This window comes from Pongo abelii, chromosome X (assembly GCF_028885655.2).
Source record: "Pongo abelii isolate AG06213 chromosome X, NHGRI_mPonAbe1-v2.0_pri, whole genome shotgun sequence".
NCBI lineage: Eukaryota > Metazoa > Chordata > Mammalia > Primates > Hominidae > Pongo > Pongo abelii.
The window spans coordinates 27,613,417-27,640,613 of NC_072008.2; the positions used below are offsets into that span (position 1 = coordinate 27,613,417).

Consider the following 27,197-nt stretch of genomic DNA (forward strand, 5'->3'; position numbering starts at 1 on the left):
GGCCGAGATGGCACTCCTGATAGAAGACTGCCAATCAATAGTGGCTAGAGGGGCGGAGCCAAGGCTCTGGAGAGGCCGGAGGGCAGCAGGGTTCCCTCCTGTTCCCTCTGGAGGCCCTGTTACCTCTCACTTTCCCCCACCTCAAGCACACTGAATCTTCTCTCCATTGCCCCCCAACCCCCCATCCCCTACTGTCTCTTAAAAAGCGAGCCTCAGGCCAGGCGCGGTGCGCTCACACCTGTAATCCCAGCACAGCACTTTGGGTCGCCGAGGCGGGTGGATCACATGAGGTCAGGAGGTTGAGACCAGCCTGGATAAAGAGGTAAAACCCTGTCTCTACTAAAAATACAAAAATTAGCTGGGCGTGGTGGCGGGTGCCCGTAATCCCAGCCACTCGAGAGGCTGAGGCAGGAGAATGGTTTGAACCTGGGAGGCAGAGGATGCAATGAGCCGAGCCGAGATCACACCATTACACTCCAGCCTGGGCAACAAGAGTAGGACTTAGTCTCAAAAGAAAAAGAAAAAGAAAAAAAAAAGCGAGTCTCTTGGGCTGTTCTCCATTGTCTAGAAAAGCGTCGTTCTGGCAGGAATCTTGTGATTTCCCCAGAATTCTGCCCCAAAAGAATGTGCCTATGTAACCATTACTATACTTGTTAAAAGGAGCTGCCACCCAGCTTACAAATGGAAGCGTAGAAATTAGAATATGATTTTTCTATAAAGGGTTTTGTTTCTCTGAAACATTTTCACTCATCAGGTATTTGGGAATGGAAACTTAGGAACTTTGATAAAAGAAACTTTAATCACCTGTGTCCTGAGAAGTTCACATTTCACATTCTATGTCAAGAAAAGGCTGGTCCAAAAAAGAAGCAGGAGCAAGTGGCCTATAGACCATTAGCAAAAATCAGAGAAATGGTATTCAATCTTCCCAATAAGGGTTGGCATGAATCTGTACCATTCACTTAGACATCCTTTGGGGAGGATTGTTTTAAGAAAGAGTTGGTTAACTCCTCTGGTCTGTTTAGCTCATCCTAAAGCTCTATCTGCTAGCACAATGGGGAAAACATTTTCCCAAATTTTCCCACTCTATAAGGACACTCGTCATTCGTAGGTAAGGACTGGGCCAGAGGAAAACTGTGAGTTGAAATTAGCCAAGAGTGAGTATTGGCCATCACAGATCAATTATTTTATTTCTTTTCTGAATAATGATAACAATAACCACAACAACTAATAATACTTGATTACTTATTATTATGAAGAAAGGTAATAACATAATTGATCAAGTCTAATAATACTTGAATGCTTATTATGTTCAAGACACTGACAAGAATTTTGGAGCTACTTTCTTACCTAGTTTACATAATGATCCAATGATATAGGAGTATTGGCAATCTTTTTAGGATCAGGAAATAAACTTAGAGAAGTTAAATAAATTGCCAAAGGTCACACACTAATAAGTTGAGGAACTCTGTGTTCAACATGTCTTTCTGCTTCCAAAATTGGTTTTCTCAGCTATTGAACTATGCTATCCCCTTCTTTTCTTGGCCTTCATTACACTTTATTTCACATTTCTTCCATCTATATAATTTGTAATCAACATAAAATTATCAAGACAAGATGGAAGTCACGCACTTCCTCCTTTAGATCCACATCTGTGTATAGCCAACTGAAAAATAGAAGCTTGGATATGGCAACTCTGTTAAATATAATTTTAATAGTAGCCAAGTTGATTTTTGATGTAGCAGCAAGTTTTGCAGTTTTCTTTTAAAATATATTTTTCCAAAACATTAACCCTGTTATTGCAAGGGAAAGCTAAGAATTGGGGCACATCAAGCACATTTGGACTTGAAGAGTCCTATTTGTAGAAATCACTTCATTTTACATAGCACTGGAGATGTGTGACAATTCTCAAGTAGAAAGGAAAAATTTCCACACACCTCTTTTGCAATGTGGCCTACAGTAGATTATAGTTCAAGAATATTACTTATGACAGTACAGCTAAGGCACTTGGGGAATTGAATACAAAATGACAATTATTTCATGGGAAAATTTAAATCAATGCCAGGAGACTGCTGGTTTAGAAGCATTTACAAATTATAAATAATATTTAAACATAAAATTAATAAATGACATATGAGAATGATATATGTACTAAACAAATCTTCTTTCAACACGACAGTATGTGCAAATACACAATAATAATACTGACATGTATGCTAATGGTCTAATTTTTTTTCTCTGCTGTGTTTATATTGAAGTCTCTATCAGAATCAATTATAATACTGTCAATCCCTTGAATATGCCTTCAAATTCCATTCTCTGAGAGGCATTCAGCACAAATCTCTTTGTCCTCACAATTTCGTCACTGGGAGTTTCCCTTAGGCCAACTAAGGTTCCTTTATCTTAATTAGGTTAACTAAAGTCTTTACAATCTGAAAGTCTCATATTCACATTTCTTAGTGCTATTTCTGCAGTAGTTTCTTTCAGTTCCTGTCTTTATTTGGTGCGGTAAGTAGAGCAATGTCCTGTTTTCTTCATCAGTTAACATTATTATTTTTTATTTTTATAGTTGTCTTACAGGGAGCAAAGTAATAAGAATAAAATATTCTAGGAGCTGTGTAAATCCTTTAAATATATGTTATTTACTTTTTCATTTAGTCCTCATAAAAAGTGACCTAAGAAAAATATTATTACTACCTTAATAGAGAGGAAAAAGCTTCAAACTCCAAAACTGAGTTAAACATTTGGTTCAAACCCCTGTCGTAAGTGATGATGCCAGAACTTGAAACCAATTCTTTTATAGTTCCAACTCTGCACTTTGCTCTTCCCAATATTCAGTGCTCTCTCTCAGACAGTATATAAATTTTTATAGCAGATGTTTACAACAATGTAGTTTTTATTCCAACTATGACTGTTATTTGGTGTTTCTTCATTTTATTATGTGAAGAAAAATATTTGAGGCCAGTTCAAAATAAAAATGTGTAGATTGAGTCTTAAGATTCAGAATTCCTCTTTTGTTTTGCATGCTTGCCCCTCTCACATTTCCTCCCCATGACCATAGGGTGGTAAGATTTAGTTCTTCATGACTCTGTTCTGAAAATAAATACTTTTACAAAAGGATCTTGTAATTCATCCACATCTTAAGACCACTAGGGTTTAATTTTTACACTTGATCTTAGCCAAAAGGCCGAGAAGCAATGGGTTTAATTTTTATATTTCCAGAGTTCTTTAGAAAACAAAAAAAGGAATGAGTCACACATTTCTGAATTTTAGGTACAGTAAACTCCTACGAAATGTTTATACAGTCACGAGCCACATAAAGACATTTAGGTCAACAATGGACCGCATATATGACATTGGTCCCATAAGATTATAGTGGAACTTAAAAATTCCTATCACCTAGCTGTCACAACATTGCAGCCCAATGCATTACCTTATCTATATTTAGATATGATTAGATACATAAATTTTACCATTGTGTTGTAACCGCCTATGGTATTCAGTACAGTGACATGGTGTGCAGATGTGTAGCCTAGGAGCAAAAAGCTATACCATATAGCCTAGGTGTGTAGTAGGCTATACCATTTAGGTTTGTGTAAGTACGCTCTATGGCGTTCACACAATGACAAAATTGCCTAAAGATGCATTTCTAAGAACATATCCCCGTCATTAAGCGACACATGACTATATAGGAAACATTTTGATGTCTAAATATTCTATCTATAAGAGGAGAGAGCATTTCATAGTGGGAAAAACAAAGTGATTTTTGATTTTATGAAATGGCATTAAAATATGGTTATTCAAATACATCTCATCTAAAATTTTCAACTTCAAAATAATTAGTGTAAAACACACCTACATGTTTACTACAAGTTTTCTAGCTAACTTATTCTGTGGAATGTTGCCTTTTATGGCATCTCTTATGGGAATATCTGAAACACAAGGAAAGCAGTGTCAACTCCATCTTTCCTGTGGCTCAGGTAAAAAATGTGAAGTCATTCTTGACTTTTCCCTTTTTCTTACTCCCCACATTCAGTCTTCTAATATATACTGTCTGTCTGACTTTCAAAACGTGTTCAGAATCCTTCCACTTCTCATCACATTTGTTATCATTATTACTAACAGTGTCAAATCCACCATCATCTCTAGTTTGCAAATTTTTAATAGTCTCTTCTCTTAGCTTTCACCTTTTCCCTACACTAGTGTATTTTCAACACAATAGCTAGAAATGGTTCTTTTAAAACAGAAGTCACACTGTCCCACTTCTTCGCTAAAAATTAATGTTTTTACCTTAGAACAAAAGCCAACATTTTAACTATAGTCTATCCATCCCAGTAAGATCTGGCCCCCTTGATCTACTTGAGCTCTTCACCTAGTAGTCTCTTTCTTCCTTATTCTGCCTCAGCCACACTAGCTATCTTGCTGTGTCTGAAGTACATTGGGCACACTTGCCTCAGGACCTTTGTATCTGTCCTTCTTTCTACCTGGAACACTCTATTTCTCATTATCTATGTGACTAACACGCTCATTTTCTTAAAAAATTATTCAAATGTTCTTGTTTTTCTAGTGACACCTTCCCTAACCACCTCTTTAAAATTGCAGGGGCCTCCCATTCCAACTCACCCATCACTTTTCTTCGATGTATATTTTCTCCATAGTTCTTAGCATCATGTGATCATTTTGAACTTCATTTATTCTATTTTCTGAAACTAGACTACCAACTGCATGAAGGCGGTAATTTCCTTATTTTGCACACTGTTGTGTCCCTAGCATCTACCATAGGCATGGTACACATAGTTTCTCGTAATTATTTGCAGTATAAATGCATGAATAAATAAACATTATGCATAGGATGATTTCCAATAATCCATTTATTTATTCCACAGATAGTTATTGAGAAACCCCTATGGCCAGGCCCTATACCAGGCACTGGGGATGAAACAGTGAATTTGAACTTTATGTTCAGTCCTCTTATGGAATAACTAGATAGTCTTATCAGGAGATATTTTTAATTTACAAAATACATATGTCATTTCTTCTGATACCTAAATTCCATCTTTTTCAATAGTTTTCTTTCTATTGATGGTAACCTAGGAAACAATACTCTCCTTTTAGTTGCATGAAAACTAGTGTATTGAATAAGCTGGATGTTTTCCTCTAAGTTTTGTCAAATATTTCTTCCCCAACCCTGAGAGAAACCTCAGGTAGAAACTGCAGCTTTTCCATCCACTCTCAAGTGTTGAAAGAACCCTTATTTTCTAGTATTAAAACGTTCAACCGATTTCAAACTTCTGTTTGACCAAATCAAGTTCATGGACAAGACCAGAATCAAGAGATGTAAAAGTATACTCCACCTAGACAGGGAGATCATAGCAAACTTATATAACAAAGGGCGTGGGTAGAGGGAAGAATGAAGAATTGGGAACGGTGTTGTATTCTTTCATAAGCTTGGACAAGTACAACCAAGAACTTCCCTCGGCAAAGAGAGATGTATGATTACTCTATACAGAGAGTATTAGAATGTGTGGACAGTTAAAATCTTCTTTTATTTTCAGGTGAAAACATCATCCTGTTATGTGTGCACTGCAGCAGTACTGGCTATTGTCTTCCCAGTGTCTCAGAGGTAAGAATCATGCAAGTATTTTCTTGGATCCATAGGCAGTTTCTGTTAGCATTAGTACATTCTCAGTACTAGTTGTGCGCGTGGCTTCCTTGGAATCTCCCAAATCTGCTCACACCTCATGAATTAGGCAGAGGAAAGAAAAAGGGGACAATGTTCTTTTAAGCTCATGTAAATTTTAGGCACTGACTTTCAGTGCCATGTTCTCTCTTTTTAATTCTGTTCAAATAGTTACTTCCAGACTCATTTCCAGTTTTGTTTTAAATTCTGTAATTCACAGATCTTTTCTTCTCTATTTGAATAGACTATGTTACTTCCTCTTCCTACCTTGATCATCAAGAATAACATTAGCTCTCTGCTTACTAATTACCCTATAGCCATGTTGTATAAGTACTAGTAACGAGCATAATTTGGAGTTAAAATGCTCCATTTTTGCCTGGAGATGGAATCATCTTCATTTCTTCAGTATAGTATAAGATATATTTATGTCATACAATATATATTTTCATTTTATAAGGAGCAGTCTATTTTGTCTTAACATTTTTGCCTTAATTCAATTAACATTTAAAGGGGTGCCTTGAATATATTTGATGTCTGATGAAAAAATTGAAATGAGTCAGAAACAGAAACAAAAATTTCATGATAAATAGGGGAAATCTTAAACACTTTGGCTAGTCTTGATATTGGACACGTTACTACTTGTGTGAAGATCTAGTTCATTCTTCCTGAAAAACAACCTTTTATGTTTTGTTACCGCTTGCTGATCTGCTATCATTTTCTCTCTTTTTTTTTTGAGACGGAGTTTTCACTCGTTGCCAGGCTGGAGTGCAATGGCTCGGCTTACTGCAACCTCTGCCTCCTGAGTTCAAGCGATTCTCCTGCCTCAGTCTCCCAAGTAGTTGGGATTAGAGGCATGCGCCATCCCCCCTGGCTAATTTTTTATTTTTAGTAGAGACTGGGTTTCTCCATGTTGGTCAGGCTGGTCTCGAGCTCCTCACCTCAGGTGATCCGCCCGCCTCGGCCTCCCAAAGTGCTGGGATTACAGGCGTGAGCCACGGTGCCTGGCCTGATCTGCTATCACTTTCTTAAACAGGAGGGCTGACAGTGTAAGAATGTATTTTTGAATTACATATTAAAATCATTCAGAAAAAAAATCAAACATTTGTTTACAGTTAATTAAAATTATAATTTTTAAAACTTCTAATATAAGGGGTTTATCAAATACGTAGGTGAGAACAAATGTTCTCTAAAAGAGAATTTAGAGGAAGGAGAGTTTATTCCAAAGAACAACTTGCAAACCAGGGAGATACAGCCTTCAATGTAAAATGAAATTGCATTGTAGAAAACAAAGGGAGGATTTGGCTTTCATAGAGAAAGTTCGCACCCAGATTCCTATTCAGGACCTTTATGCAAATGAAGGATTCCAACTTGCTTGGTTCTGATTGATTGATCCCTGCTGAGCTCTAATTGGTCAATGCTTGCTGAGTTTGATCCGTTGATGCAGGCCATATACTATTGGTAGTTTCAGGCCATGTGAACATAAACAGACAGCTATGAAAGTCCCAAAGTTAAACAGACATGTGGGTTTTCTGGGAATTCAGAGAGTATGTGTGGGGTCTATAGTGAGCAAATGGCCACTTGGCTCTATTTTAAATTTAGGACTAGTTAGCCACTCAGGATTCCTCTTGATAGATTGGCTCTTTCAGGGCCGTATAGGTGATACATACAGTAACATGTAAAACAAAGATAAAAATTCTTAGTACTCATACATATTGCATGACCTTTTAAGTACAATAACTGCATTGGTTCCGTATGTTTTAGATGCCTCTTAAGCATTATACTTATCACAAAATGTGACCTTATAAAGTGAATTTCAATGAAGATTTTGCGCCTTAAAAATGCCTGTATTTGTGGACTTGTTGTTTGATTGGTTGGTTGATTACTGAGAGTAGGTAGAGCAGGGTAGTTGTGGTTTACCCATTGGATGTCATTAACACCACATTCCCTGCTTGTGACAGCCAAAAATATCTTCAGTCAGGGCCAAATATGCCCTGGGTGAAGGAGACAAAGTCACAGTTGATTGAGAATGACTACTAGAAATAATTTTCAGTTCTTATCATCTACTAAGTTTTTAAAATGCAAATAGTAATTCTCAAAAGACAAATTGTATGGTCTTCTTTTCATATCTGATATAGTAAAACCAACTTATTTGAATTTTTGTGGTTCAAGATTTCTATTAATCAGGATTTCTTCATATTTACAGTAATACAATACGTGACATTTATCATCAGGCCCTTCTCCAGAAAAATAATTAAGAAGTGAATTTGTTGTTTTAGCAATTCCCTTTTGTTTTCCTGCAGTCCATTCTCACAGCACCCAGAGCTTGCATACTACTTTCTATAAATCTATACTCTTTAGCATTCTACCAGGCCCCACTGCTTCACCCCATCTCACCTTTCTTCCCGCACCTTGTTCCAGCTCACTGTCCTTCGTGCATATCTTTTTCCCTTCTAAGGGTTGCTGACCAGACCTCCATGCCCCTATATTTTCATATCTCCTTCCTCATCGTTCACATTCCATTTAAAAAAGCAGTCCCTCAAAAAATTCTTTGCCCACAAAATCTGAGGCAGCAACCACTTCTCTTCATACTCTACCATTACCCTATTTCAGTTTCTCAACAGAACTTTCTCAATCTAGAATTACCACATTTGGTTACTTTTATTGTCTTATTCTGCTCTCATCCCACTCCCCCAGCCCAAAAAAGACAAAGATAGGTCTCGGCCCATCTTATTTTTTTCTGTATTGCATTATCTAGAAGACAATGGGTGTTCAGTGACTATTATGAATGAGTGCATCAAAGATTGTGTAAAAATCACTCTTTCTGTTACAGTGGAAACATTTCATGATAAAAAGAATTCAATTCCTCCTCATATTATTAAAATCTATCAATTTGGTATCTGATTTCATTTACCTGTTTTTTTTCAGGTTCTTTCCTAAACTTATTTCTGGATGAGGATAAGGAGGTTAACAAACTTGTCTGAATTTCCACAGTGAGTAAATATTCTGAGCTTTGATTTGAACCGTGGTAGTCAGACTCAAGAACCTGTGTATGTAAGCTCTTTGCTACAAGACACATCAACATTCTCTTTCCCTTCTCTTTAAATAGGTACAGAAGCCACATTATATGTCTACATTATAAAATCATCAAGTTAGACTCTTAAGCATTTGGACGGGCAATATATGTCTCCATATATCTCTTCTTATCCCCCATCCCCCTCTTTTTCTTCTTAATAGTACACATAGAGGACAATTAGATTTAAAGTGCTTCTACTTCATGATCTCTCTCCCTTAAAGTATTTACCCTCAAAGTATGAATATTCTTTTCTTTTAAATTTTACTTTAAGTTCCGGGATACATGTGCAGAACTTGCAGGTTTGTTACATAGGTAAACATGTGCCATGGTGGTTTGCTGTACCTATCAACTCATCACCTAGGTATTAAACCCCACATGCATTAGCTATTTGTCCTGATGCTCTCCCTCCCCTTTCCCCCACTGACAGGCCCCAGTGTGTGATGTTCCCCTCCCTGTATCCATGTTTTCTCATTGTTCAGCTTCCACTTATGAGTGAGCACATGCGGTGTTTCGTTTTCTGTTTCTGCGTTAGTTTGCTGAGGATGATGGCTTCTAGTTTCATCTATGTCCCTGAAAAGGACATGATCTCATTCCTTTTTATGACTGTATAGTATTCCATTATGTATATGTACCACATTTTCTTTATCCAGTCTATCATTAATGGGCATTTTAGTTATTATGTTTGCTTTAAATAGAGGTGAACTAACTTTAAATTTTATTCTCCTTTTTTTCTCATGCCTCTGACTGTGATAAGCTTTATTTGAAACATTAGTTTTACAACTGTGTGCTACTTTAATTTACCTTCAGTACTATCTTGACCCTTTCGCTTTTTGCAATACTTTTTCTTTCCAAATGCATTTTTTTCTTTCTAGATTTTTCCCACTCTGAACTCATAAGAAGTCTTTGTAGACATAGTTTTCATAGCAATTTGTCTCTTTCATTCATTAATAGGGTTATTCTTTGTGATAATCACATTATGGAGCATGTCAGTTTATTCACTCACACAATATCACTTCTAATGCATAGGAAGAACCATTTCTAAAAATTTTGTATATGAAAAACCATTTCTAAATTTTTTCATTTGATATTATCTCATTGATAACTTTGTTCTTGCTTTCACACATATAAGCAAATGGCGTCCACAGCTATAACTGGATTGCCGAAACTGGTTTTGTTATCCTGAACAGTTATTCTTTTTGCTTTAATTTTAAAGACCTCTGGGTATGAAGATGTAACAGCTTCCACAGGTGGCATTTTCTAATATCCTTCAACTTACATCAGTGAGATTCTTTTTTTTTTTTTTTTCCTTTTCTCTTAAATAAACCTTCCTCTTTTCAATGGCAGGGTCAGAAAATGAGAGCTCACATATATGCTAAATTGCTTTCTTTCATCTGAAGTTAAGTGCCCGTCTTTCCAGGCCAAACATATCTGACCTTACCATGGCGTTTATAATTTCTTTGGTAACTGACTATTAATCTACCTTTTTGGGGTTGCATTTTTTTATCTTCACAACAACTAACTCTAGTTGCATATCTAAAAGAGAAATATCATTCTAATATACAGTAATTCTAAATATCTTTACAGAAATCCCCCATTATTCTAAAATTATACATGTCTAATTATCCAATATCAATGTCATGTGTACTTCTGTTGCCTTCAGCAATATTAGCCTGCTTTTCACTTTAATTCAACAATGGAAATAAGACAGGAAGAATATGCATTTTTTGCAATATTCTTGAGGTTGCTCTGGGCGTATACTTATGGGAGTCTTTGCCATTTATTAAGAATAATTAGCAAAGGAAAGCAAAAAAAAAAATGATAAGACATATCCATTCCCTAGGGCTCTAATGTTCAGGCTCAGTTGGAGTCCCGAGGGTATTTTAACACCTAAAGCCTCTGACTATAAATGTGTCCCTCGGGTATTTTCAGTTATTTCAGGGAAGTGTCAGTTGCTCATTGTACAAGAAGCAATTATCCCCATGCAGAAAATAGTTCAAAGAAAGAAAGGAAGAAACCTAGTTAGTGAAACAAGGGACCGAAAGAAGAAAGCTTACAAGGAAATGAAAATTAAAAAGTACATTGAAAAAAGTGCAACGATATATATTTACTATTTATTTTATATTCAGAAGATAAATACAGATATAGTGGCATATAGTTATATTCATCTGTATCTACATTTGCATCCACATTTTTATCCCACCCACATATGCATACATATCCAGATCCACATTTCTGTCCTTATCTGTGCCTGTGAGAGGATGCAAGCTTGGTGGTTAGGAGCCCAAACACAAAAATAGATACCTTGAGTTGAAACTCAGGCTGTATCAGGCACTAGTAATGCGACATGAACAATATTCTTACTATGTCTTGGCCTCAATTTCTACATCTTTAAAGTGGAACTATTACCTACTTCATTTGGTTGTTATGGTATTAGAAGAGGTAACAGGTATAAAACACAATGGTTACTGGTGAAGTTATTATTTAAACATGTTGGTTCATGTTAAAATCTTACACCTGAATGGCAACAAAAAATGTTCTTTAATGTATTATACTCCTTTTAAAGGCAAATGGGTCCAAGAAATTATAGGCTTTTTGCTCTTATTGGCTCAATGGTTAGGTATTAAATGCACATTTATCAAGTCTGGGATGTGTTTATGCACTGTTTAGAGTTCTGAGGGAGTGACACAAAAGACACGAATGACTCCTACCTACTTCTCTGGCCCAGGCACTATATGAAGTGAAGGCGGTAAAGGAGAACCTCAAAAAAAGAGACTCTGAATTGCTCTGGGCCTTGGAGGCTTTGGAAGAGGGGCTGCTCTAAGGTTCCTTTTAGAGCAAGACAGTGAGTGTGTTGTGTAATAGAGGAGTCCTCCTCAAGAAATCATGGCACTCCAGGTGATCTTGCCACTTCTCAGTGTCTGATTTTAATTGGTTTTCTTGTGAAATAGGTCAAGTCACTTGATTTCACTTATAGCTTGGGGCCAGAGTCGATTTTTTCATGAGTTACTATTTAAGCAAAATGACTTTAAATTGCTGAGGACACTAGGATTATGTCACTCACTTCCCTTAGAGGTAAGTACTCTACTTTGAGTTGGGAAATTTCCTGCAAGGACATTTTGATCACCAAAGTTAAGTTTCCCAAATCACACATATTTTTTTTAGTTACTAATTCACTTTTCAAAATTTTATAATTTTGCTAGTTGTTACCAGACTAGAGCCAATTTATATTTGAAGATATTTACATGTCTCTTACAAACAAAAGTCACATTCATTTTCAAGGGTCTAACAGTTTTGCAAAGTACATTCTTCCCCCATGAAGGTTAAAGAGCACAGATCAGCAGCTAAGCAATCATATTGGGCTTGTAATACTCAGAGGTTTAATCCTGGATTTGTTTTGGATTATTAGTGTGTCGCTTGAACAGGTCCCCTAACTCCTCTTTTACCTCAGTTTCCTTTGTGATGTAGCTGGAATAATAATAAGACTTCTTTTTTGAAACCATACTTGGAAAATAAAATTTAAAATATTTTTGCACCTAAATTTTGCCATACAAGTACTGAAAATATCAGAAAACGGATTTCATGCTCAACTAACGAAATTAATTGCAGTAGTGTTTAAATGCAAACCAACACATTGTCAGTGATTAGACATTTAAAACTGGAACTGATATTTATGAAAGTTAAATGAAGTTATTTCAAGGATCCAGTGAGTATTTGTTGACTACTTCCTATGAGCCAGTAAATTTGCTGGTGACTCATTGGTGAATGCAAAGATGAATGCCTACCCTCTGTCCCTCTCAAATCTTATGCCTGGGAAGGAAGACAATTAGGCACATTATAGGGGCACATGAGACAACCTAAACATATCAGGGAAGTCTTCCCAGATAAAATAATGATTAAGTTGTGACTTGAAGTATAATAATTAGTATTACAGATGTGTGTGGGGTGGGGAGGCGGGTATAAAGGGGACAAGAGGAGAAGGGATTGCAACTAGAGAGGAAAGAAAAACAGGTACTAGATCATAAAAATTATGTAACCAAGACTACTTGAAAAAATGAGTATGGCAGTATCCTATGGGCACTGTGTGGTGAATAGAGAAGGAAAACAAGCTGGGGTCTTAATAAAAAAAAGTTACAGAAATCTTAGTGAGAAATGGTTGTGATCTGAACTGCAATGTTAGCAGTAAGGATAAGGAGAAGTTGATAAATTCAAGAAACATATAAAGGTTTTAATTAACCGAACTTCCTGATTGATTAGAAAGAGGGTGAGCAGGGCAAGTAGACACACAATACAAAGAAATTACCAACTTGGTATATGCTGATGCCTTTCAATTAGAAAAAAGGGCATATTTAGGGGGAAAGACTAATTTAGTTTGGATGAGTTGAGATTGAGGTACATATACAGAATATCATAATAATAGAGGTGTGGTAGGGTACAATGATTACTTAATCTTTCCACTCTATGTGAATGTGACTTAATGATGATCTGCTGAGAGCATTTGGAAGGACTTAGGAATGATGGACTGAATATTTTCATGCCATGGAGCTGTTTCACCAGAAAAACTTAAGGTAACTCTCAAGGCTAAAAAGAGAGTTATCAATGCCCAATAAGAAAGAACCACTGCAAAATTGGCAAGTCACATTAATTTTACCATCTGTGCTACTTTTTTTCTTGCAGCATTGTTTTTCTTTCTTTTTAGATTTGTCTCTGTTTAATTCTGGAAAATCTTTACCAATATATGAACAGATAAAGACCATGTTTTATAAGTTGTGGATGGCCAAATTAAGAATTGTTGCACTCGTCTTTCTTCTACTGCATACAGTGTTACTTCCTAGGACAAGTTGAAAGTAGGTAACTCATTGAAAGAAGGATGATAGATTTTGTGTTCTCTCATTACTTTTCAATTCCTAGAAATAATGATAAACAAAAGCTGAACTTGTTTCCCCAGATCTCCTGCCTTTCTTTTCCTGAAAGGAATAGATGTATACTACACCACCTCCTGCTTTCATTAAGTAGAATTAAAATAGCATGGTGACTGACCTGGACAGGTCTGGAATTTGATTTCCTTGTTCTGAACAAGAATGATTCTAGGCAAAATAGATAATAGGCTTATTTTCAGTGTGTGTGTGTTTCTCTTTAGCTGCCTTACTTGGACTTTATTTTGACTTCTTTCTGTGCAGGCATTTGCCCAGTCCTCTACTGCTAACCCAATGCTCTTTTAAACCCTTACTCTATAACTTCTCCAAACCCATTTTGCCATCAAACCCTGCATCTACTGTATTTTAGGGGATGATACAGTGTATAGAGAGGGAGGAGGAAACTCTATGGGCTTTTTGTAAGTAATGCGAAATGAGAGGGGACAGTCATTCAAAGACAACTAACAAGCCTAAAAATTGTTCTTCATCTTAAACTTCAAGTAAGCATTCTCTACTATATCTTTCCGTTTTTTTAAGAATGAAAATGCCTAGAATATGGATTGTTAGCTCATCAAGTAGGGATATGTGGTCTGGTTGCCATGACCCCACTGATTTAATTGAGTTCACTCCCAACTATGATTCTCAATGAATCGTTAGTCTTATGTGTCCAATTCTGCTATGTCATTCTGTTATTTTGGGGATGGATATTTTTAGGCTTGATATCCAAGAAAGCAGTTTCTCTCCCAGTTTTATGCAGAGCTTAAAATATTGTTAACTCTATACCTCCAGGTAAGGCAGAAATTGCATCCTAAAATAAAGTATTAACACTCGCCTCTACTTTGAACAGTAGCAGTTCTAATTACGTAGGATGCAAACGATTAAAGATTATTTTTTAAATGTAAATGTAATCCTCTTGCTTTTAAAGCATATACAAGCTGCAGAGTAGATTTATGCATAAAAGGTGCTTTTTAATTTGCCTACTAAGAAGAAGAAGTTGACTTTCACTAGAGCTATTTAATTGTTTAAGGATAATGAAATATCTGAAGGCATCTCTAGTTAGGTTTAAGAGAAATAAAGAATGTCTCACCCATAAAGAGTCTGGATTACATTTGCTTTCTTTGTGTGAAAGATACATAATTCATAAGCTAATGAGTTGTAAAGGTCTTCTCAAAAGTAAAATTGTATTATCACTCCCAGGGGTAAAATAGTCAAACTATTCTGTAATAACTCATTCAAGTTTATTTTATCATAAAATGTTAAACATAATCCCCTCTTTTTAAATGTGCCATGAGAATAATGCCAAGATACAGAGAACTTAGGAATTACTAGAGCCAAAGTGGAAAGAAATCCTAAGTGATATTTTACATCTTTTGTTTTCTGATGAAGAGGAAACTCAGTATTTAAAAAATTAGGAATAAAAGCATTGATTGTTTAGCATCTAAAACATAACTAAAATTAGACAACTTTTACATTTTTTTCAAGAAGTTATTTCCTTTTGCTATTATGGTCTCATCACTGTGATAAGAGCCTTCTATAATGGCTCCCAGTGATCCTTTCTCCTGGTATTTATGCCGTTGTATAATCCCCTTTATTTGTGTATGGGCTTAACCTAGTGATTAAAGAATAGAATATGACAAAAGTGAGAGGATGTCACTTTCAAGGTGAAGCTGTAAAAGATTGTGACTTTTGTCTTTCTCTCTCTACGTTTCTCTGTTTCAATCTCTTTCTGGCACTCTCTGGCTTTTCTCTCCTGCTTGTTCTGATGAATCAAGAGGCCATGTAGAGGTCTATGTAGCCAGAAATTGAAGGTAGCCTCTGGCCAACAGCCAAGAAGAAATAGGCCCTCAGTCAAACTGTTCTCCTGAGGAACTGCATCCTGAGTCCAATAATGTAAGTAAGCATGATGCAGATCCTCCTCTAGTAGAGTTTTCACATGAAGTCACATTTCTCGCTGGCACCTTTGTTTCAGCCTAGTGGTCCTTGAGCCAGCAGATAGATATAAGCTGCACCTGGATTCCTGATCCACAGGTACTTTGAGCAATTAATTGTGTATTGTTTTAAGGCACTAAGATTTGGGGTAATTTGTTATGGAGAAATAGGTAACTAATAAAGTCCTAAACAAATCTTCACTACTATATGCATTTTCTGTGTTTACATTTCCATTATGTGTAAATTTATCAAAGCTCAGTGAAATTTGTTACATAAATTAAACACTTATAAATATGGAACTTGTATATAATTCCAGTAGCCAATTTAAAAGGAAGTGGTATTCATGGTGAATTTCTTTGTCGCCAAAGAGGAAACATAATTTTGAATTTGATGGACAAGTAATTTTCCTCTGCAGCATAATTTTAATCTGAGGTTCCTGAATTCATGGTTAGCATTTTGGATAGGAGAACATTTCTCTGCAAGAAGTTTATATTATCCAGTCCCCTTTCACTAAATGACAGCAGTGGGTCTCAGACCTTGTGAAAACAAAAATACACCCAAACAATTCCACACCCACCTAGAGAGGGTCACATTGTTTCTGGATTAGAAGTACAAGAAATCTCTGGATGGCCTATGAGCCAAAAAATCAGTGTAAAATGTTTTGTGCTTATGTGCATTTTTCTGGTGAAAGAGTTCATGACTTTTCATGTGACACTAAACAAAGCTCATGGTCTCCAAACATGTTAAGAGTACCTGGAACACACCACCACATTAACTGTGTTTTAGTGGCTAAACCATTGTTTTGACTATAACAACAGTTAGTTGATTGGTTAAATGATTTTTAAATATATTTATTCAACACATTTATTGAGGACAATGCAAGACATTAGAGGTACAACACTAAAAAGACATTCATGATTCTTCTCCTAAGGAGCTTATACTTTAGTAGGAAAATGGATATTAATCATGAAGAGTTCTGAGAAAATTAGAGAATGCTTGGAAGCATATAAGTGGGTGTGCCAGTTATTTGCCTGTTTGCTCTCAAATCCATTCTCTCTCCTTCCTTGTTCTGGTTTACATGACAAAGGTTGATCCTGCAAACAACATCATGCATGCTCCTTTGCTATCTGGCTACTTTATGAGCTTGCCTAATGGAAGGCATGGACAGAAAATTGGAGAGTCTGAGGCAGAGACAGGCCAGGATACTTTTCTCTCTGCTTCAGCTGGGTCTCTTGGCAGTGGCTCTGTCTCCTCCTGGGCTTTAGCTTCGACTGGGCAGCTACTACCTTTGTGGTTCAAATATCCCTTTGGTGGCCTCAATTCCTGACATCTGGTAACACTGTTACTTCCCTAGACTTTATTCTAGGTCTAGTCATGGTGGCAAATTTCTGCAGGTGCAAATCCATGAGTGTTTCATCTTCTATTTATTCTTTCAGCTCATCTAACTCCTTCATAACTTGCCTTCTGTATTACATTTCTTCTATTGACCTACTGGACCCTAACTGATACACCAGGCCACTCAAATTGGTTAGGGAAGGGATGTGTCAGGAAGGCTTTTCTCGAAGATGTTAGATTTGAGCTGAAGTCTGAAATATGAATATGTATTAACTAAGTCAAAATGTGGTTAGACAAACAAGAGAACATTTCAGGAAGAATATGTGCTTGTGATTTTCCAAAACTTCAAGGTCGATGTTGTTGAAGTTTGGAGAGCAATTCGAAGAATGGCATGAGAAGAAGTACATAATATGCCAAATTTTACAGGGCTTTAGTCCATGTTAAGAATTTTGGTATTGGCCGGGTGCAGTGGCTCACACCCATAATCCCAGCACTTTAGGAGGCCAAGGCAGGTGGATCACCTGAGGTCAGGAGTTCGAGATCAGCCTGGCCAACATGGTAAAACCCCGTCTCTACTAAAAATACAAAAATTAGCCAGGTGTGGTGGCGGACGCCTGTAATCCCAGCTACTCAGGAGGCTGAGGCAGGAGGATCACTTGAACCTAGGGGACGGAGGTTGCAGTGAGCTGAGATCACGTCATTGCACTCCAGCCTGGGCAACAGAGCAAGATTCTGTCTCAAAAAAATAAATTAATTAAATAATTAAATCAAAGAATTTTTGTCTTTATCATAAGAACAATAGGAAGCCTTTCATGGATTTTGAGCAATGTTCAGATGTGTGTATTTGTAAATATGTATTTAAACATTTTTAACATGTGGAGAATGAGCTAGAAAGAAGTATAAGTAGATGCTGATATAATAGCCAAAAGGCTATTGTAATAAAAAAGTGATGCTAGTTTGAGCAATGTTGGGTAAAATTTTAAAGCTATTCAAATGACTTAGTGATGCTTTGGATAAGGGATAGGTCAGGTAACGGAAGGTGACATAAATGATTGGTCTTTGTCAAAAAGGTGAATTATTATTCATTCACTGAGCTACAAAAACTAGAGAAAGAATGAATTTGGGAAAAGGATAAAAAGTTCATTTTGGATCTATTGAATTTGGATGTCTTTAGAAAAATAATAGGAAAGTCTATGTGTTAGAATGACTGGATTGGATTTATAATTCATAATAACCTGAACTGGATTTATTTTAATTTTGCTCAGTTGGGTGATCAACTAGCAAAGAGTTGGTTTGGACATATTATAGATGTGTCATTTGTGATCTTGTTTAGATGAATGTGCTTTCTTGGTAAGATAAACATTTCCATTCTAAAATCTTTAAAATAACTTAGTTTTGAAAACTTAGTTGTCTATGAGTTTCTCTTATTCACCTTAGTGTTTTTATTTCCCACATTCCTTCACATTTACTAGATGCGTCATAATGTTTAGGAAATTTAAATCGAGTTATGCCTTTCTAAATGATACCAAATTTTTCCCCTCCCAGACTAAACTTTTTAATCATATTGCAAATTGAATGAATTTAGAAATGTAACAAATCTTTTAGGTTGTAGTGGTAAATGTGGTCCTATGTTAAAATTTTGGTATGACAGAGAAGAGAACATCAAATTTTTTACATTTTAGAGGTAATTCAGTGAGTCATATGCTAATTCCAAACTTAAGTGCTCAGAAAATATGACCTCCATTAGATTCCATGGAAATGAGCTAATTAAAGCTCATTTAAGAAAGAGCTCTTTTAAAATTGTTGATATAATTTCCTCTTATCCTTATTCTTCCTTCAAAACTCACCTTTAAATTATGACATTGTAATGTTGTCAAAGTATAGGGAATGAAAATGTGGACATCCATCTGAATCAAGTCACTAGAGATATTCAACAACTTCCACAATACCAGAAAGGAAAATCTGATCTTTGAATATGTTGTATCTGGTACTTTGAGAATGCTCCTTTACAAAAAATACTACAAGTTATTTTAGAACAATCTTATTTTTGGTTTTTTGGAACGTTAGAAAGAACTTGAAAATGTAGAGGATAACTTCCCTTGACTGCAAGTTATTAGATAAATTCACATGTCATTTTCACCTCATTAACATTCTAAACTCTTTTCTCTTTTCTTTATGTCAAAAGCAATATCTGTCAAGATAAGATAATCTGTTACTTTGAGATTACCACTCCATATTTACAATAGCTTCTCATTTATGTTCCAAGCAAGCCCCCATGCCTGAAAGAGTAATTCAAAATTGTATTGTTTTGTGTTTGCTTGTGTGTTTTTTTTGTGTATTTTCATTATATTTGTGTTTTCATTAATTCAGTGGTAACATAAAACCACAAATAGCTGTCATCTATAAGCTGGCAATTGCTTTTGTAGAGAGCATTTAGAACGACATTGCATTTACCTGAACATCTTTACTTGTTTTACCCTAAACATTTTATAACACTTTAACATATCAAATTTGGTAAAAATTTATGGACGACAAATGCAAAATCATATCAATAAAAGATAGTGTTCAACCTCAACCTCAAACAGAAGAGAGTAAACTGCCAAACCATCTCTATGCATAAGACAAGATAATAATGTCATGTTACAAAGAAAAACATGTACATGGGCTTGGAATGTTCACAATTTATGAATACAAGATATAATGAAAAGGTAATTTTTCAAGTAGTAAATGAAAAAAAGTAGTTTACATTTTTGTAAAATACTGTATAACTTGTGATGGGGAAGAAAAGATTAGCTGAATGGCTTAAATAGCAAAAACTTTTAGCAAAACTAAGAGGTACTTTGGTGTTAAATTATAGTACATCAAATTAGGAAATTTAGTCGAAAAATTAATCTTTATCAATATTCGAATAGCTTTCTTTCCACTTTACTTTTGTCCAGTTGGGCTTTGTTTACTTAGGTTTAAAGCTTGACAGGGAATGTTATTGTGCACAGTCATGGTTTGGGTGTCTAACTGGAAGTTGTGGCTAGCTACAAACAATAAAGGTTTCCTTGCTTCCTTCCCATTTATACACCAATTTTAAGTTTTGAGATGTCATCTCTTTAGACAACCTCCACGAAACAGTGTATTTCTGCTTCAAATGGATAGACCTAAGTCAAGTAGGAAAATGCATAGGGGTTGTGAAGGACAGGACCTGTGGCCTTCATGGATTTAGAAGCTCTGTTGTTGAATACTCCAGAATAAGAAACATTACTGAGAATATGTTAGACTTTAAATGAATGTATAGGAAAATTCAAGCAGATACTTCTGATGTTTGGCATTACTAGATGTTATTTCAGGGGTATAGGCATATTGTTGGCATCTAGGTGCATTCTTTTAAAAATTGTTTTTTGATAATGGTATTAAAGGATTTGAGTATCTTAGCATTGCAGATCACCAAGCACTAGCGATTTCAAATAGAGTTGGAGGATTATTAAACATTACTTGTCTATCAGTTACAGCAAAAAAGCAAAAATGTTGATAGATTTAGGAAGGCATTTGTATAGTGTATACACATCTCTTGACAATGCCTGAACTAGTATTCAATAAAATTCAAACATTTAAAAATTATTTTTGTTCTCATGGTGGTTTTCAGATTAAATTCAAATCTTTCTCCAGTGATTCACAAATCCTTTTATATTTAAAAGTTGTAAAATCTTTCAACCTGAGAAAGATTTTCAAGTATTATTGAAAGATTTCAAGTATTATTATTATTAAATAATAATAATAAAATAAAAGTTGTAAAATTTTTATAGTATTAACTTGAAAAGATTAGAAAATTTGATCCCTGAAATTAGGTATTCCTCATCCCTAAGTTGATGGCCAAAGACTAATATTTCCAAATTGCTAAATATATCCTGTATTCTTTATAGATATTATTAATTAGAATCAAATCAGTCTTATTTGGAAACAATGAGTACCTAATTAAATATGGTGAGAATACTGTGCAAGTTATATTTTATTTTCATAAAACATTATTTTCAAATTATGTGTATGTTTTAGATGATTCCCTTTTGTGCAAGAAATATTTCTATATTAGGCACACAGACATACAGTGTGTGCATTATATATAAAAGCAATTCTAAGAAATCTTAACCTGTAGTGAGCTATGTATTGAAGGAGAAAGAAGAGAGGAAACTCATACAAGGTGGCAGGGGAGAAAGTATGAACAAAGGCAAAATGATTAGAAAGGTATGAATGTAAAAACATTGAAAAAGAATCCAACTGTAAAAAGGATATCAGTAGGAGTTTGAGTTATGTCTTTACAAAGAGACCTGAAATGGAGATATAACCTAATTTGACTAGAGAGGCAGTTTATATTTGAAGGGTTTTAAGTCATGAACACTTAGGATTTTCATAATGAGAAAATAATTGAAATTATTGTGTAGAACCTGCAATAGAAATGATCACACATGATTTCCTTAATTACCAAGGCTTTTATGATATAGTATATTGTGTGTTTGATTTTCACGAGATGACATAGACATAGGTATTCTCAATCTTGGGATTAGAACTGGAAAAGTAAAACTACATTAAAAGCTTTGCTGAATGAAACTCTCGTGCTAATATTTGAGTGCATTCAATTGTTTGCATGCATGTTGTTGCAAACAAAAGTTCCACATATTTTAGTAAAATTTACATTATGGCCCTTGGGTACTGGTGAGCTACGATGAAGAAGGGATGGTGAAGAAAACATAACCACTGAAAAGGTAAATTATGGGAGAGGTTCCTTTAGCTAAGTCCTTTCATTCTTAGATAGTTGATATAAAAATTAATTAGGGTTGAAGTTAAATATCCTTCTGTTTTACATACACCTTTAGTGGTTCTATCATCATCTGGGATCCAAATAATAAAGTAAAAATACTTCAAAATGTTTCACTATTCTATAGTATGACTAAAAATACAAATGAACAAGTTGACAAAATAGATTGAATCAATAAACAATTTTAAAGATTAATCTTCTGGTCATCCTTAATTTAGCTTGATCTTTCTACACAAATAATTTTAGGCAATGTTAAATCATAATTATATGACACAAAAAATTCCTAAATTAATTGTTTACTGCTAATCAGAACTGCATGTATTAAGCATTATCTCATATTTTAATATTTGAAGTCACAAAGGGCATATGTGGCCAATTAGGAAATATTACAAGGTTTTTAAAAATAATTCATTCTATTAAAATGAATGTGTTGACAGTAGGATAAACCCTCCATTACCTTCATTCAATTGAGCAGGAATTCTTTTTTTCTTTCTTTTTTTTTAGTGGTAGAAATTCTTTAGCAAAAATCTAGACCATTATGATAATATTGTATTATGTTCCACTCTAGATTTTTTTTTTTTTTTTTGAGACAGAGGCTCACTGTCGCCCAGGTGCAGTGGCACCATCTCGGCTCACTGCAACCTCCACCTCCCAGGTTCAAGCAATTCTCCTGCCTCAGCCTCCTGAGTATCTGGGATTATAGTCATGAGCCACCATGTCTGGCTAATTTTTGTATTTTTAGTAGAGAGGGGGTTTCACCATGTTGGCCAGGCTGGTCTCAAACCTCTGACCTCAGGTGATCCGCCCACCTCGGCCTCCGAAAGTGCTAGGATTACAGGCATGAGCCACTGCACCCAGCCAGATTTTTTTAAACAATAAATAAAAGAAGGATACATAGAGTCAAAAACAGGATTTCAATATTTTAAATGAAAGTAGCAGATATGAATGTGTTTCATAACAAAGATATTTCTAATACTAAGTTTCAGTGTTTTCTCAATTTCATTTTAAGTTTCTTCATTGCTAGTATACAAAAATGCAATCATTCTGCAATTTTATTGAGGTATAATTTATATACCATAAATTATCCAATTTTAAACGTTCAGTTCAATGATTTTTTATAAATTAATGAAGTTTTGAAGTCATCACACAAATCTAATTTTTGAACATAGCCATTGTCCCCTTTTCATGTTCTTTTTGTCCATTGTATATCTTCTCGAATGTCTGTTCTAGCCTTTTGCCCACATTTAATTGGGTTATTTGTGATTTTCCTTTATTGTTGAAAGGTTTTTATATATTCTGGACTCAATTATCTTATCTACTATATGATTAGCAAATATTTTCCCCAGGCTGTGACTCTCAATTTTATTCCATTAATCTATATATCTATCCTAAGGTCAGTTTTATATTACCTAGATAACTGTAGAATTATACTAAATTTTATAATTGGTTAGAGTGAGTTCTCTAAATTCATTCTAGTCTTCAGGATTGTTTTGGTTGTTCTGTGCCCTTTATATTGCCATAAGTTTACTAGCAACATGCCAAATTTTGCGAAATAGCCAACTGGTATTTTGGTAACAGTAGGGTTGAATCTTTAGTTCTATTAGGATTATTGCTATCTAAACAATAGCGACTCTTCGAATCCATGAACATACAATGTCTCTCCAGTTATTTAGATAACCATTAGTTTCCTCCAGTAACATTTTGAAGTTTACAGTGTACTCATTTTGCTATACTTACATTAATTTTACACCAGTTATTCTCTTCTTATTCTTGCTATTGACAAGGACAATGTCTTCTCAATTTCTATTTCTGATTTTACTTTTTTTTTGTTTTGTTTTGTTCTGTTTTTGAGACGGAGTCTTGCTCTGTCACCCAGGCTGGAGTGCAGTGGCATGATCTCGGCACACTGCAATCTCTGCCTCCCGGGTTCAAGCGATTCTCCTGCCTCAGCCTCCCAAGAAGCCGCGATTACAGGCAGGTGCCTCTACACCTGGCTACATTTTTGTATTTTTAGTAGAGATGGGGTTTCACCATGTTGGCCAGGCTGGTCTTGAACTCCTGACCTAAAGTGATCCGCCCACCTCGGCCTCTCAAAATGCTAGGATTACAGGTGTGAGCCACTGCACCTGGCCTTGATTTTACATTTTTGATATAGAGAAATTAAATTGATTTTTAGCAACTCTATTGATATGTAATTTATATAGCATAAGATTCACTGTTTCTAAGTGTAAAATTTTAATAAATATACAAAGTTTTAAATCATCTCAAAAATCTAATTTTTAACAATACTACCATAGCAAAGAGAAACTTGAACCTGTTTCCAGTCACTTCTCCTTCACACTCACAGCCTTAGCCAACCAGCAACCCATTGTATATTTTCCTTCTCTAGGCATTTCATGTAATTTCTATTTTTGAGTGACTTCAGTCACTTATCTCAATGTTTTTCTGGTAGTTTCATGCTACTTTCCAACTCTAGTGATTTGCCTTTTCTGGACTTGGCTATTATGAATAAAGCTGCTATAAAACTTCAGGTACAAGTCTTTAACTTGGATAGAAATTTAAGTTTTTCAGTTTTTAAATCCTGTCCTAAATATTTGTTTAATATTTTATGAATCAGGCAAACAATTTTCCAAAGTTGTTGTAACATATTTCCATTAGCAATGTGTGAGAGTTCCAGTTTCTCTATATCATCAACAATACTGGCTATTTTTAGTGCTTTATTATTACCATTCTAGTGTGTATTATCTGGTATCTCCATGGCATTTTACCTTGCATTTCCCCTCCTAAAAAATGGTGTTGAAAATCCCTTCATATTCTTATTTCCCATTTATGTATCTTCTGGAGCAAAATGTCTACTAAATTATTTTGCCTATATTTAATTGAGTTATCTGTGCTCTTCCTGAGGCAAAAGAGTTATTTTCATGTTCTGGAGACAAGCCATTCATTTGACATATGATTTGTAAATGTATCTATATTGTAAATTACTGTTGCACTTTCTTGATGTATGCTTTTAAAACCCAAAGCGTTTTTAAAAAAGTTTGGTGAAGCCAAAATTACCTCTTTGTGTGTGTGTGTGTGTGTGTGTGTGTGTGTGTGTGTGTGTGTGTGCGCGCTTTCATATTGTGTTTAAGCAGCCTTTGCAATGTCAGGGGAATAAAGATGTACACGCATATTTGTCCTCCCACGATTTGTTTTGTTTTGTTTTTGAATACAGGGTCTCAGTCTGTCGCCCAAGCTGGAGTGCAGTGGCATGATCACAGCTCACTGCAGCCACCATCTCCCAGGTTCAAGCTATCCTCTTGCCTACCTCCTCAGTAGCTGGGACTACAGGCATGCGCCACCATGTCCCACTAATTTTTTTTTTTTTTTTAGTAGAGATAAGGTCTAGCTATGTTGCCCAGGCTGGTCTTCAAGCGATCCTCCCACCTTGGCCTCCCAAAGTGTTGAGATTTGTGTGATGGATACACTAAAAATGAAAAGCCCAGGTTTTTAGTTTTAGTGGCATGAGCCACTGTGTCCCACCCTTTTTGAAGATTCTTTAGGCACTTCTGGGACCATTGTATTGCCATATTAATTTTAACATTATATTGTCAATTTCTGCAAAAAATTCAAATAGGTTTTTGTTTGTTTGTTTGTTTTGAGACAGAGTCTCGCTCTGTCGCCCAGGCTGGAGTGCAGTGGCATGATCTTGGCTCACTGCAAGCTCTGCCTCCCGGGTTCACCCCATTCTCCTGCCTCAGCCTCCCGAGTAGCTGGGACTACAGGTGCCCACCACCATGCCCGGCTAATTTTTTGTAGTTTTAGTAGAGACGGGGTTTCACTGTGTTACCCAGGATGGTCTCCGTCTCCTGACCTTGTGATCTGCCCACCTGGGCCTCCCAAAGTGCTGGGATTACAGGCGTGAGCCACCGCGCCCGACCTCAGTAGAGTTTTAATAGTGATGGTTTTGAATCTGTAGAGCTATTCAATTCCATTGACATTTTAACAATGTTAAACTTTTTAATCCATGAACATGAATTTGCATTCCACAGAATTATATTCCACTGTATTGATGTACCTTTTAAAATATATATATAATTTCCGGTTGAATGCCATTTGTTTCTTTTCATTTATTTGATGCTATGAACATTGCTCCCATGACTTTCATGTCCATGTTATTTGGGTGAAGTTTTCACGTCTTTTGTGTAGTTTACTAATCCTGCTTTTCCTGTATCTTGTCTGAAATCATTATTTGAAATTGCCAAACTATTTTCTGAAGCAGCTGTAAAATTTTACATTCCCCTCACCAGTGTGGAAGGGCTACTGTGACTCCACATTTTGTCCACACTTATGTCTTGTGTTTTTTATTATAGCAGCTCTTCAGAGCAAAAATATTGTATTCCTTTCATTTTATTTTGCATTGTTATTATTATTTTTTTGAGACAGGGTCTCCCTCTGTTCCTCAGGCTGGATTGCAGTGGCACAGTCATAGCTCACTGTCCCCTCAATCCCTGGTCTCAAGCCATCCTCCAACCTCAGCCTCCTGAGTAGCTAGGACTACAGGTGTGCACCACCACACCCAGCTAATTTTTAAATTTTTGTAGAGAGGGGTTCTCACTATGTTGCCCAGGCTGGTCTCAAACTCCTGGGCTCAAGCAATCCTCCCGCCTTGGGAAGGCCACTGTTCCTGGCCTTATTTTGCATTTGGTATTAATTAATGACTGGACATTTCGTGTGCTTCTTTGTCATTTATCTTTGTACTTTTATGAAATGTCTCTTCAGATTTTGCCAATTTATAAAATTTGGTTGTGTTCCACTTATTCAATTGAAAGTAATCTTTTGTTGAGGTGGGGTGTTTCTGACCATAATTCGGCTTTTAAAAAAAAAAATTCAATGGATGTAGGGGTACAAGTGTAGTTGTGTTACATGGATAAATTGCATAGCGGTGAAACCTGGGATTTTAGGGTTTTTTGTGTGTTTGTTTGTTTGTTTGGTTTTTTTTTTTTTTTTGGAGACGGAGTCTCGCTCTGTCACCCAGGCGGGAGTGCAGTGGTGTGATCTTGGCTCACTACAACCTCCACCTCCTGGGTTCAAGCGATTCTCCTGCCTCAGCCTCCTGAGTAGCTGGGACTACAGGCGCCGGCCACCATGCCTGGCTAACTTTTGTATTTTTAGTTGAGATGGGGTTTCACCATATTGGCCAGGCTGGTCTCGAACTCTTGACCTTATGATCCGCCCACCTCGGCTTCTCAAAGTGCTGGGATTACAGGTGTGAGCCACTGCATCCAGCCAGGCTTTTAGTTTTTAGTGTAGCCATCACACAAATACTAGATATTTCATACAATAGTTGGTATTTCATCCCTCATGCAACTTCCACCCTCCCCCCATTTGAAGTCTCCAATGTCTACTGTTCTTGTCTGTATGATCATGTGTATTCATTGTTTATCTCACTTAGAAGTGAACACAGGCAGTAAATAAATCCAGGCCATA

General features: G+C 35.9%; 1 pseudogene; it reads left to right on the top strand.

The window, feature by feature from the left end:
* Window positions 1-27,197, top strand: part of LOC100441669 (radixin-like) — a 55,978-nt pseudogene that overhangs the window by 93 nt on the left and 28,688 nt on the right.